General features: G+C 45.2%; 1 long non-coding RNA gene across 3 annotated transcripts; it reads left to right on the forward strand.

Moving 5' to 3' along the window:
* The first annotated feature begins 787 nt into the window (after nt 1-787).
* On the forward strand, nt 788-12121 carry LOC131516877 (uncharacterized). Of its 3 annotated transcripts, none has more exons than XR_009264283.1 (4): nt 788-1119; nt 1409-1462; nt 2445-2582; nt 12047-12121. It is a non-coding gene; the product is annotated as an uncharacterized LOC131516877 (long non-coding RNA). The 3 variants fall into 3 exon arrangements; XR_009264284.1 differs by lacking the exon at nt 12047-12121 and adding an exon at nt 6979-7354 and having other exon boundaries at nt 2409-2582; XR_009264282.1 differs by lacking the exon at nt 12047-12121 and adding an exon at nt 6979-7354.
* The last annotated feature ends 2118 nt before the right edge of the window (nt 12122-14239 follow it).

The raw sequence follows: 14239 nt of genomic DNA on the forward strand, positions 1-14239 counted from the left end.
TCTTTGGCTCCCTTAATGGTAAGGGACGAGGGATGTGGGAAATGAGAAGGGTCAGGAAGAAGAGTCAGCTTTTGGAAAGAGGCTCTCAATCTCTCCTGGAAAGGAGTGGTCACTCAAGATATGTCCGGAACGGAGTACTGTCTTCACTGTTGCCGAACAAACGGAGTCCCACCTGCACACCCAGTGCACTCTCCCCCATTCCTACATGATCGACCTCATGTTTGGGATGGAAAATGGGGACTGTTGGGATCAGAGAGGCTGATTTCTCTGTGTTGTCTCTCTAGGTCACACGGTAACGAGTCTGCCTGTCGGCCACAGAAACCCCAAGACAGAAACGAGAAAAACTTGTGTAACCATCAGAAACCTGGGGAACTTGTAGCAATCTTGCAGAGACTTGGGGTGCTCAGAGACTCGGGTAATCTGACTCAGATCTATAAGAGCAGAGAGGTTCCAGCTACATCTGGATTACACTTTCCCCCCCTCTCTCGGTATTTACACAACCTTTTTATATTTCGTAGGCGTATGTCCTGTGCACACGTAGGTTTGGGTCTGTCCATGCACGTGTGTGTGAGAGAGAACATTTACAGCAGGATCTGACCCAAGACGGGGAGCTCACTGCTCTTTTCCATTCTTCTTTTTTCCCTAAGAGCGTGGTTAGCTTGAGACAAATCTGTTAAAAACTTGGGTGAAAACCCTGGGGCCTACAGAGAAAACTTGGCTTGTCATTGAACATTCCAATTGTCCTGGGGTGGAAGGCTCTGACATCATTGGAATCATAATGCTTTTTTGTTCTTTTATTCTTTGGACTTACGTCTTTTATACTTTTCAAAGGACTTTCATATCCTTTATGTCATCTCACACTGACGACATCCCTGCAGGGTGGAAGGACAGGTATTATTATAATAACTCAGCCACTCTTCCAACAACAGTCATCATTCATGACTGAGGCCCCAGAGCCCACAGCAGGAAAAGCAACTGAATCACTTTATGGCCTCCCAATCCCCACCCAGGAAGGTCCTCTGAGGCCGACTGTGTGACCAGGCTTTGCAAGTGGCCGAAGGAAAGAGTCCCGATCAAAGGACAGCCTGCCTGATGGTCAGATGCCAACAGCTCTGCCTGGTAGGAGCTGGGTGGGTTGGGGAGAGAGATGCTCTCCTGTACGATGACTTTTCTTCTTTTGAGTCTATTAGAGCACGTGAGTTAGAGGCATGGGGTGGGGGTGGGGGGCTCGCCAGAGTGTTTGCTGCCTTCCTTCAGTCTGGGAGATAGAATGCAATGGGACAGGATGAGAAAGAACATTCCCTGTTTTTTCGTTTAGAGTTCCTTCTTTGGTAAAGCAGCAAGAAAGCAAAACTCTCTAGATTTCGAGGAAAGATGCATCATGTTCTTTTCTTTTGTCCTTTCCCAGCCGGTGACGAACATGCTTCTGTAGAGCAAATGGCTGGACTATTTCATGGCCCCAGTGAGTCATTTTATGTTCTTCAGGAACTTCTGTGTTCACAGCATGAATTTAAAAACAATGCGCAGGGGATGCCTGGGCGGCTCAGCCGCTTGAGAGTCTGACCCTTGATTTCGGCTCAAGTCACGATCCCAGGGTCGTGGGATGGGTCCCCACGTTGGGCTCTGTACTCAGCGTGGAGTCCGCTCCAGATTCTCTTTCTTCCCCTCTGTCCCTCTCCCCCGCTTGTATGCGTGCGCTCTCTCTCTCAAAATAAAATAAAATAAACCATAAATAAATAAGTTAACTAATTACAAAAATAAAAATGTGTAAAGTTATCAACCTAGTACCTGCTACACAGTAACAGTTCAGTAAGTGTCATCTATTGCTATAATGATATGCATAATTATATATATACATATGTACCTGTGAGTGTGTGTATGTGTGTGTGTGTGTGTATATATATATATATATATATATATATATATACGTATATATATATATAAAATTTACTCTCTGCAACAGAGTAAAGGTTGGTATGTCTCTTGAAGCGGCGGGAGGTGCCACATAGTACTTCCGTGCCTAGGCGTGTCTAGATGAGGCTCATAATTTGAAATTGGCAAAACCAGCGTCCTACCTGTCCAGGAACTGGGGTAAGCCCAGCCCGCATGGAGAGGCCATTGGGTGTAAGATTACCACCAACTCTGCTGGACCCACTCACGCAGGGGGAGCACACCTACAAGCAGACACCATTACTTGGCACTAACACGTGAAACCGTTCATTAGGGGCAGGGAAGCAGTGTGACCGATTCGAACAGGTCTATTCACATTTGTTGGATCATCCCCCACACAATTCCAAAGGCAAGAGCCTGCAGCCATTTTTAAATGTATCCATTTCACAGCCAAGCGAAAATGTTTCTGTACCAAGAATAATCTTACATTAAATTTCTCTCTTTTTTTTTTTTTCCAGCAGCCTAAATTTAACCAGGGGGAATTCTTTTTTTAGACGCTATTCTACTCAACCTTTAAAAATGAAGGATCCGAATTTAATGTGAAATCTGCATTTCATCAAAGATGGGACACCGCGTCCTTGGCTTAATTATTCTTTGGAAATCGAACATCTTTACTACTGCATGCTTAACAGGTAGAAGGAAAAACAAACTGCAGACGATGTGATTCAGGCCTGAGGGACTGGAGGCACTGATTCCATCTACACTGATATCGCATGGGGAACCCCCTTTGCATTGATAATACTCACATGCTGAACTAGCACGCGGTATAATAGTCAGTGATAATGTCGCTCGATGTCTACCCTTAGAAAGAGAATTTAGAGCATGAATCAGTAGAATAATAATACTCCCCAATTACATGACACTTTGCTTTATAATCCCCCCCCCAATAATATGGATCTCTCCATTTTATTCTTTTATTAGCCCCTGGAGGGGAGAGTCACCAGGGCTCAGGGAAGAGAGATTACTGTAGGTGGTGAAGTCAAGATTTGCATCTTACCCTTCTAGAGCACTTCTCTTTCCGTGGTGCAGCTTCCTAATGAACACTGAGAGTTTTGTGAATGGGGGGGGGAAGGAAGTGTAGTAACTGTACCTCAGGAAACAGCTTCATGAAAAAACAGAGGAAGAACTGAGGGATGAAAGTCAAACTCAGCCGGAGCCTTGATTATGCTTTTGAGGCCTCAGGGTGACCTGGGACAAGTGCCTTAAATATCCACTGCCTCTGGTTTTCATCTCACAGGAGGGAATGTTAATTCTAGTTCTTTCCACCTCATCAAGTTTTTAAGTAAAGAAGGAGCTAATGAATATGAAACTGTTTTAAAAGGTATTAACTCTTTTCAAAATGTAGGCACTGGGAGATGATTTTTGAAATAAAGTATATTGCTAGTTAACAGAAGCACTTGGATCAAATGAATGTACTCAAGACCTAGGAGGTCCAGTCTACTCCTGGCCATTTAGATGCCTCCAGAAACCAGTGATGGAGCGGGCATCCGGTCTCTGTGCCGTTTCACTTGCGTTTCCCTTTTGATGCTAAAAGGTAGAGATTTACCTTGGGAAACTCCTCCCTCTGGATCCAGACAAGAAGGGAGCTTCATCAAGGAATCCACCCTCCCTGGGCACAGGCACCCTGAACAGAAATCGGAGATTGAGCAGAAGGTTATGGTACCTAAGAAGGGTTGGTGCCCATCAGCCTGCAGTGGAGGCTCAGAAGAGGCCTCCCTGTCTCCAGTCTTCCGACAGTTCCTTACTCCTCTGCCTGCCCTGCCTGGTTTCTCAGCCTTCCTTTTGATTCTGGAAATTCTCCCACACCCTTGTAGGAAATCCCATCCATGCCCTCTTAGGGGTTGTTTTACACCACTGAGTCTAAGAGGGGCTTGCCAGGTCACCATAGTTATCAGAACAGAAGATTTCTTGAAAGAGGGACTATTAGAACCCCGTCAATGTTTAGACACAAACAACCTGTTCTTTGAGTTGGCCAGGGTTAGTCCCAGCAACTTGCAAAGAAAACACCCTAATGGTGAAAGCTGCAACACTAACAGATCATTGCAGCCAGAGGAAGGAGGACAGAAGAGTGACGATCAAGAAAATCAAACCATTTGGTCACCTAGGAATCTACTGTGGAACAAAAGGCAGGCAAGTCAGGTAAAAGAGCCGCTAATAAGTCTTCAACCACCATTCTTGAAAAAGTCTCCTTTTTTCTTCCTTTGCTAAGTCCATAAAAGTTTAAAAGATCAAAATAAAAATATTACGGTTATGACAAAAATTAATTTCAAACTAAATTACACTATATGTGTGTGTGTGTTCTAAAAAATTTTTTCTGTGGCCATGTAAAGAGTACTGTTTAGTGCTATTAGTTTTATAAGAAATGTACTAGTAACTCTGCTAAGGAAGTTGTCAACTTCTTATTTTTTTAAACTTTTTTTAAAATGTTTATTTTTGGCAGAGAGAGAGAGACACAGAGCATGAGCAGGGGAGGGGCAGAGAGAGAGGGAGACACAGAATCCGAAGCAGGCTCCAGGCTCTGAGCTGCCAGCACAGAGCCCGACACAGGGCTCGAACTCACAGACTGCGAGATCATGACCTGAGCCGAAGTCGGACGCTCAACCGACCAAGCCACCCAGGCACCCCAGTTGTCAACTTTTTGTATGAAAGTTAACTCTCAGGGCGCATGGGTGGCTCGGTTGGTTAAGCGTCCGACTTCAGCTCAGGTCATGATCTCACGGGTCCTGAGTTCGAGCCCTGCATCGGACAGCTCGGGGCCTGGAGACTGCTTTGGATTCTGTGTCTCCCTCTCTCTGCCCCTTGCTCCACTTGCTCTCTGTCTCTCTCTCAAAAATACAATATTAAAAAAGGAAGGAAGGAAGGAAGGAAGGAAGGAAGGAAGGAAGGAAGGAAGGAAGGAAGGAAGGAAGGAGGGAGGGAAGGAGGGAAGGAGGGAAGGAGGGAAGGAAGGAAGGAAATTAACTCTCTTCAAGACTCGGTTCTGCTAAAGTGTATTTGATGGTACGGGGTCATCACGGAATGAAATAGCAAGGAAGAACCGCTTTCCAAAACCTTCGAAATGTCCTGGAATCAGATAAATAAATATCTAGAGATACTTCCACAAGACTGTTCAACAGCCAGAACATCAAACGTGAAAGGGAAATTCAACAGGTTCCCTGCACAATAAAATCACCACCCTCATTTAGTATCACACTGTCTTCACACCTAAACATTGACATATTCCCTCTTTCAAGAAATCTTCTGTTCTGATAACTACTGCAACCTGGCAAGCCCCTCTTAGACTCAGTGGTGGAAAACAATCATTTTCTAATGTTCCCAAATTCCATGGGTCGGGAATGTGTAGCGAGGACGGCTTGACTCTGCTCCGGGATGTCTGATGCCCAAGCTGGGAAGCCATGGTCATGGGGGCGAGAATCGTGTGAAGGTGCCTTCCCTCACATGTCCACCGAGAATGCTGGCTGTCAGCCAGGACCTCAGCTGGGAATGTCAACCAGAGCATACATGAGTAGGCTTTCCATGTGGCCTGGGCTTTCTCGCAGCCTCAGGGCAACTGGACTTCTCACGTGTTGGCTCAGGACTTTTTCCATGATATCCCAGCCAACAGGGTGGGAACTCAATCTCATTTTCTGGGCTAGCCTCCGAAGTTACATGGCGCCATTTCTGCTGGGCCCAAATGAGTGACAAGCCCATTTAAGAGAAGAACACACCAACTTCCACTATGAATGGGAAGAGTAACAAAGTCTCCTGATAAAAGACCAGGTGGGATGGGAGAGATTGTGTGGCCACCCTTGGAAGATACAATCTGTCACATCATCAGGGATCTCTTCTTTCCAGCTAGAAATAAGCTCTCCTTCTGTAAATTCTCACAACGCTCTATTTTCGAACTGAGGCTTACAGATTTCCATCTTACACTGTAATTACCATGGAACATGGGCCATCTTCACCATTCGATGAGCTCCTAGGGTTTTCTTTCCTTTTTTTGGATCTTCACGGTACCTTACAGAGCTCCTGGCACTTAGGAAATGCTCAATAAAGTTTACTGAAGAAATGTGGGGTTTTTTTTAACCAATTTCAGATGGGACTACAGCTGACCCTTGAACAGCACAGCCAAGCCCTGGCCCGATGCAGGTGAAAATTCACATAGAAATCCTGACTCCCCCAAAACTTTACTAATAGCTTTCAACTGACCAAAAGCCTTATAGATAACATAAAGCGTGGATCAATACATATCTTGCATGTGATATGTATTATATACTGAGATCTTAACAATAATTCCCAATTTTTGTGTTACTTTTTAGAGTATTTCTAGGCTATGTGCTTCACCTGGGAGTTTTTTAAAATTGTGGCAAAATCTCCCCCAAACTTCCCAATATATTTATTGAAAAACACCCGCGTGTAAGTGGACTCACACTGTGAGTTCAAGGGCCAACTGTATTAGCTACCTAGGAGACACTCACAAGTGCTTTTGGAAAGAAGGGAGGGATGAAGGAAGGGAGAGCGGGAGGGAGGGAAAGGAGTGGGGGGAGGGGAAGACGATGCAAGGCAAACAGGCAGGCATAACTGTTTGAAGTGAATCGTTCATTCTCGAAACATTTACATTGCTGCATTTAAAATTTTCTCCGGGGGCACCTGGGTGGCTCAGTCGGTTAAGCGTCTGACTTCAGCTCAGGTCACGATCTCGCGCTCTGTGAGTTCGAGCCCCGCATCGGGCTCTGTGCTGACTGCTCAGAACCTGGAGCCTGTTTCGGATTCTGTGTCTCCCTCTCTCTCTGACCCTCCCCTGTTCATGTTCTGTTTCTCTCTGTCTCAAAAATAAATAAACGTTAAAAAAAAAAATTAAAAAAAAAAAAATTTCTCCGGAGGAGAAAAGATCCAGTTCTCCACCTTTCATGTACACAGCTAAAGATCCCTAGGGAAAAACACACAATCACGCTGACAGGTGTCATTTCAAACCCAGGACCGTGAACATCAAGGAGGCACTTGTGTCATGCTTCCCTAACCCATTCGTGTCCCTCCCTTCCCTCACAGGTGTCTATTTCATACCTTCTCCTCTCGTCTCAACCTTCAAATTCTTCTCCAACATCTTTGTTTTCAGTCAATGACCTCCTTCCTTCTGTGAACAACAAAACGATGCAAAGGGAGAGCTGCAGAGACCCCTCCCCTCTCATCATCCAGCCGGGCCTCCATGCAGAGGCCCTCTGTCTTCCCACCACTGCCATATATGGACCATCTATGCCCCATTCCAAAGCCAGTCCCGCTGCTCCAATGCTGGACTCTAGTCCCACCTACCATGATGCTCCCAGAAGTCCCACCCCCGTCCCCCTGCACCAACAATGTCAGTAGTTGTGTCAATATGCTGGTATTTCTCCCTTCTTAAAAAGATACCTCTCTTCACCATAATTCACCAACGGCCCATTTGTTTTCTGTCCTTCATAAAAAAAAAAAAGTAGTTGAAAGTTGTTTATACTTATTGTTTTATCTACCTCTTCTCAAAGCGTCTCTTAAACTCACCCCAATCAGGTTTTCACCCCTACCACAAAATGTTCTTGTCAAGGTCACCCTTGGACCATCTCAGGACCAAATCCAATTTCCAATCCCCAGTCCCCATATTGCCTGACCCATCGGCAGCATCTGATGCATATCCGTAATTGACTTGGTTTCCAAAAGACTATATTTCCCCCTCCCCCCAACTACCTCCCCGACTCTCCTTCTGTATCTCCTTTCTTGGTTCCTTCTCCTCTTCTTCTTTGCATTTAATGTTTGGAGCTCGAAGCTTAGACCTTGAATTCTTCTCCATCTCCCCTCGTTACCTTGTCCAGTTTCTAGTCGCAAAGCTTTAAATTACCATCTCTACGTGGGAAAGAGCTCCCAGAATTTATCTCCGCCCACAACTCTCATCCAAACTCCAGACTCAACATCTCTGCTTTAGATGTCTAGGAGGTAGCTTGTACTTAACGTGCCCAGTAGTGCTCGTGTAGTCTCTCCCACCTCAGTTGATGGTAAACTCCAATCTTGAAAATGCTTACACCAAAAACACTGCAGTCATTCTTGCCTTCTCTTACATTTCATATCCATTATATCGGGAAGTCCTGTATCCAGACTGTGACCACTTCTCTCCACTGTTTCAAGCTACTACCATCCCTTGGCTATTGGAATTGCCTCCTAACTGGTCTCCTCCCCGCCCCCTCCCCCCCCCAGCTCCTGCCTCCCTACTGTCTGTTAGCAACAGTGCAACCAACATGGTTAGTTAAAATATCAGTCATATCCCGTCTCTCCTCTGGTTAAAGCCCTGCAACACCTCCCCATTTCAATCAGAGGGAAAACTAGAGTCTAAACAATGACCAACAAGCCACTACATGGCCCGACTCCTGGTTACTTCTCTGACTTCACCTTTTATTGTTCCCCGCCTCCTCCACTGGCCTTGTTCTTTACTTTGAATGTTCCAGGCATGATCCCACATTAAGGTCTTTGCCTTGGCTCGTCCCTCTTTGTGGACTGCTCTTCTTTCGAATATGTGAATGGCTTATTCCCTTATTGCCTACAAATCTTTATTCAAATGCCATCTTTTTTGTGAGTCTACCCTGAACACTCATTTCAACCTTCAGTGACCTGCCCCTGGGCATTCCCAATCTCTCTTACCCTGCTCTGTTTCTTTGGTATCATTTATCATTGTCTAACAGACTATTTAATTTCCCCATTTATTATTTATCATGTCTACTGTTTGTTCTGTATCACTCCCTGCTAGAACATAAGCCTCAGAAGAGCAGAGCCTTTTGTCTGTTTTGTTCACGGACTCATGTCGTGAGCCCCTAGAGTACTGCTTGGCACATAGTAGGTGCTCAATGAATAATTTTTGAAAGAATAGTGTGAAGACAAAAATCTGTGCAGAAATGGAGTAGAAGAGGGGCACCTGGGTGGCTTAGTCACCCAGAGTGTCTGACTCTTGATTTGGGCTCAGGTCATGATCCCAGGGTCATGGGATTGAGCCCTGCATCAGGTTCTGCACTCTCTCTCTCTCTCTCTATCTCTTTCTCTCTCCCTCTCCCCCCTCCCTTCCTCCCTCTCTCAAAAAAAAAAAAAAGAAAAGAAAGAAAAAGAGAGTAGAAGAGAACTTACATGGTGTGATTTTAGGGACATTGTGGCATTTCTTTTGTCCCAAAGTAGCTTGCCCAACACAATACCAAGGCATGACCACCCTTCCTTCTCTGGCTTACAAGTGCCACCTTTAGACTCAGTCATTATTAGTCCAGAATAGTGCAGTCAATAGCTAAAACACACACTCATTCTGATGTGTTGGTAGGAGCTCATAGCAAAGTTGGGTTGGGATTGGCAAGGAGGTGAGGGAGACAAGAGACAGGGTGTTAAAGTCAAAGGGCATTGGGGCGCCTGGGTGGCGCAGTCAGTTAAGCGTCCGACTTCAGCCAGGTCACGATCTCGCGGTCTGTGAGTTCGAGCCCCGCGTCAGGCTCTGGGCTGATGGCTCGGAGCCTGGAGCCCGTTTCCGATTCTGTGTCTCCCTCTCTCTCTGCCCCTCCCCCGTTCATGCTCTGTCTCTCTCTGTCCAAAAATAAATAAAATCGTTGAAAAAAAAATTAAAAAAAAAAAAAAAAAAAAAAAGTCAAAGGGCATTGGACTGCAGTGTTTGGCCGGCTCAATCCAGAGAGCACACGACTCTTAATCTCAGGGTTGTTAAGTCTCACACCCACATCAGGTGTAGAGATTACTAAAAATAAAATCTAATAAAAAAGGGGGGATACTGGACTTCGGAAGAGTTCTATAATCTTTCCTCACCTGAAAAACTGAAGAGGTGGATTGTGATCACTGTGTTTCCTCCATGCAGTGAAGTACAATAAAAAGCCATCTTATTGGAAGTCAGACAGCTAGACTCAAATTCTAGCTTTCTCACTCAGAAGCCTGAGAACACCACCTAACTTCCCTGTCCGCCCTGACCAATAAGCAACATGAAGGCTCCCAGACCATGAAATACAATGCCCGGGGTGTGTCCTCAGAAACAGAAGTTAAAGGATTTCAGAGGCATTGAAAGATAAACATGGCTGCCTCCATCATTAAGCCTTGCTCTGTAGTCTACATATGGCCAAGACAAACATAGTCTCCCCGATCTTTAAAACATCGTAGCGTTACAAAGAGGACATGTGACATGGAAAGGGATGCTCTTACCTTGTCATCCATTTATGAACTGTGACTATGATGAAAACCTAGAGGGAAACATGTCCTTACAGTAGACCCTGGGGCCCAGGAATATAACTTTAAGTCAAAGGAGACTCAGAGGCGGTACTGTAAAACCCAGCCAGGCCAATCCCCTGGGGTCCTTTTAAGGAACACAGGCATCAGAATCATGTGTCCACGGCCCAACGGCACAAGTCAAAACAAGTCAGCTCAACGAGACTTTCATTTAGAGCTAATTCACCCTCTCCTGTAAACAAGGTCTAAGGTAGTCATGAACTGGCTAATGTAGCTTGTTCATATTCTTCCAAAATTTTTCATGGACTAGATCACTTTCAGAGTAGCTACAGTCAAATGGTACCCAACAAACGTCCCCTCTCATGCTCTTCCCCACCCTCCCTTCCTGCCTCCCTCCGTGCCTCCAAGAACGGCATGGAAACCATCACGGAATTATGTGTAGAATCAAGAAACTAAGGCGGTGTTAACAAAAAGAAGCCAGACGCCACAAACTGCATCCTGTATGCATACACAAAATGTATGATTGCCATTTATACGAAGTTCAAAACTCAGCGAAACTAATGTAGGAGGTGAGAGGTCAAGGTCATAGCTCAGTTAGTGGTGGCTGCTATTATAAGCACCTGCTAGGGAGTTTCTAGAGTGCTGGTAATGTTCTCCCTCTTCATCTGGGCGATAGTCACATTATAATATACTTTTCCATAGGTTCATTCTACTTCATGTAAAAAACAAACTGGGAAGTGTTTTTGAGGGAAACAGCTTCCTTCATATTATCAGCGAGCCCACAGTTCAATCACACTACAGTGAATATGGTGTCTGTTCTGTTCCAAAATTAAGTATATGGCCTACAGAAAAAAAAAAGTCACAAAAATTAGTAAAAAATCTATCACACCATCACATATTTGAAAATCAGCATGGGGGCACCTGGATAGGTCAGGTGGCTGAGCGTCCGACTTCGGCTCAGGTCATGATCTCATGGGTCATGACTTGGAGCCCCACATCGGGCTCGCTGCTGTCAGTACAGAGCTCGCTTTGGGTCCTCTGTCCCCCTTTCTCTGCCCCTCCCCTGCTTATGCTCTCTCTCTCAAAAAAATCAATAAAACATTTAAATAAAATAATGTAAAGCAAAAAATTAAAAAAATCAGCTTGGAGGTCTATAATATTTTAGTATCAAATTATTCATGTCTCAAATAGAAAATCTCCAATGTTCACATTTATTTTTAAATTTTGTTTTTTTGTTTTAGAGACAGCATGAGCAGGGAAAAGGGGCAGAGGGAGAGAGAGACTTAAGCAGGCTCCACACCCAGGGTGGAGGCTGACATGTGGCTCAATCCCACAACTCTGATCATGACCTGAGCCAAAATCAAGAGCGGGACATTCAACCGACTGAGCCACCCAGATGCCCCACAAATGTTCACATTAAGGTGGCAGCTACTGCCTACTAAAATACTGACTATATGCAATGCAGGCATTCAATCAGCGTTTGAAAGTTTTGGCAAAGCCAAAGCACGGCCTGAGAACAAAGGAGAAATTGAATTCTAATAGATGTTCTGAGATGTGTTGCTGAGAAAATCCCATACTATAATACTTCAACAAAAACTGTGGTATGGAGGGGTACCTGGATGACTCAGTAGGTTAAGTGTCCCACTCTTGACTTCGGCTCAGGTCATGATCTCATGGTTCCTGGGGTTGGAGTCCCATGACAGCATGGAGAATCCCTCCTTGGGATTCTGCCTCCCTCTCTCTCTCTCTCTCTCTCTCTGCCCCTCCTCTGCTTTCTCTCTCTCTCTCTCTCTCTCTCTCTCTCTCTCTCTCTCACACACACACACACACACACAAAATAAATAAAATGAAGATTTTAAAAAATTGTGATATGGAAACTCTCCTCCCTGCCCAGATTCTGAACCAGTGAGTATGGAGAGATGCCTCTGGTGGAAGAGAAGAGAGCTTCTCCAGGAGAAAGAAGGAAGGATAAACTCACCAAACAGGTAATTTCACAGCATCTTCTATTCCCCCGGGGAAGGAATGAGCCAAGGCCAAGATGGCAGCACTGATGCTCTTCTAGTCTCGTGGAAGGAAGCATAGTGGGGTCCAAACTCCCTCAGTTACAGATACCAAGATTTGATTAGTAAGTTAAAAGGTGCCTTTCAATGAGGTGGCTGTTGCTAAAAGGACATTCCACAGATCCAGTCTTCCACAGAGGTGGGTGCCGGCCCCAGTGCTGCTTTTTCCTATCTTTCGCCGAATGTTTTAAGGGGACCATCCTGGGGGGCACCTGGGTGTCTCAGTCGGTGAAGCGTCCAACTCTTGATTTCAGCTCAGGTCATGATCTCAGGGTTCTTGGGTTTGAGCCCCACACGGGGCTCTGCACTAACAGTGTGGAGCCTGCTTGGGATTCTCTCTCTCCCTCTCTCTGCCCCTCCCCCGCTCCCTCTCTTGTGCTCACTCTCTCTCTCAAAATAAGTAAAATTAAAAAAAAAAAAAAGAAAAAGGGAACCATCCTGGAGTGCATGAGGGGTGCCCTTGTGGAATCTGGAGAGACGAACTCTGTGCTGGGCAGAGCTGGGTGATAGGTTTATGACAGCAGACACTCGGGGGCCAGAACAAAGGAGAGGCAGTGTGATAAGGAGACAGACTTGCCTGGGCTCAGGGACCTGCCTGCTCAAGTACCTGGAGCTCCACCAGCCCAGGCAGGGCACGTAAACTCTGTGTGTCTCAGGCTCCTCACCAGCAAAACAGGATAAACACAACCATCTCATGGGTTTATCATCAAGTTTAAATGACCGTATGTACATAAAGCACTTAAAACACCTGGCATACAGAAAATGTTATACGATTTTGGCTGTTATTCATATCATTGCACTAAATAATAATGTAATATAAAAGGCAGGACACACTTGGAAGCCTGGAAATATACATGCTTTGGTTGTTTTGATTTGCTTTTCTAACCGATCAAGGGAGAAAGTTAATAGGGATGCCCAGATGTATTAGTTGAACCATGTAAAACAGGTGATTTGGGGCCAATTGTTGTTGTTGTTGTTGTTGTTTGCCTATGCAACAGCACTTTCATGTGATTTGAACTATTATCAAGAGGGGGGATATGAATGTGGGGTTTTTTCCTGTTTTTTGAACTGTCTGGGCCCCTCTTGAACCTAAGGCCAAGAAGTGCTTATGGATTTGCAGTCCCAGGGCTCAGCCATTAAGCATCCTCTACCCTCAGATGCCGCTGGCAAAGGTGTGCAGCCGGCCACAGCCACACTGGGAGACCCTTTCTTCTCGCCTGAGCTTTTAGGTGGGCAGGGAGGTGGAGAGGGCCTGAAGGCATCCATGGTTTTACCCCAACTATTTCATGGGGCTCTTCAAGTCTGTACGCTCTTCAGACTGAAAAAAAAAAAAGTGACGTGACCTCCTACTGCAAGTCCCAACCCGCGGCTGAGGATGCCAGCCTGGTCTTCCTACAGTGTACGGACCCAGCCTGTTTCACAGTGCACAGTTATTTTTTCACTTGATCCATGAAGGTATAAAATAAATACGAAATCTTCCTTGCCTATCCTCAATTACTGACCCCTTTCCCTAAAATAAATACTCTTAAAGGTTTTTTTTTTTTAGGTATTTAGCCTAAAGAAGTTATGTTTTTACCTGTATTTAAGGTTCTGCTTTTTTTTTTTTAAGTTTATTTATTTTGAGAGCGAGACAGAGAGAGAGAGAGAGAGAGAGAGAGAGAGAGCGAGCTAGGAGGGGAGGGGCAGAGAGAGAGGGAGAGACAGAATCCCAAGCAGGCTCTGTGCTGTCAGCACAAAACCCATCGCTAGGTTCGAACTCACAACCTGTGAAATCATGACCTGAGCTGAGATCAAGAATCAGATGCTTACCCGACTGAGCCACCCAGGTGCCCCAATATTTCTTTTTTAAAAAAATCTACCCAAATGATGGGATCTTCCATGCATGCTGCTTGCTTTCTTTCTCTTTCTTTCTTTCTTTCTTTCTTTCTTTCTTTCTTTCTTTCTTCTTCCTTCCTTCCTTCCTTCCTTCCTTCCTTCCTTTCCTCTCTGTCTCTGTCTCTGTCTCTCTCTCTCTGTCTCTTTCTTTC

This window comes from Neofelis nebulosa, chromosome 1 (assembly GCF_028018385.1).
Source record: "Neofelis nebulosa isolate mNeoNeb1 chromosome 1, mNeoNeb1.pri, whole genome shotgun sequence".
Taxonomy (NCBI): Eukaryota; Metazoa; Chordata; class Mammalia; order Carnivora; family Felidae; genus Neofelis; species Neofelis nebulosa.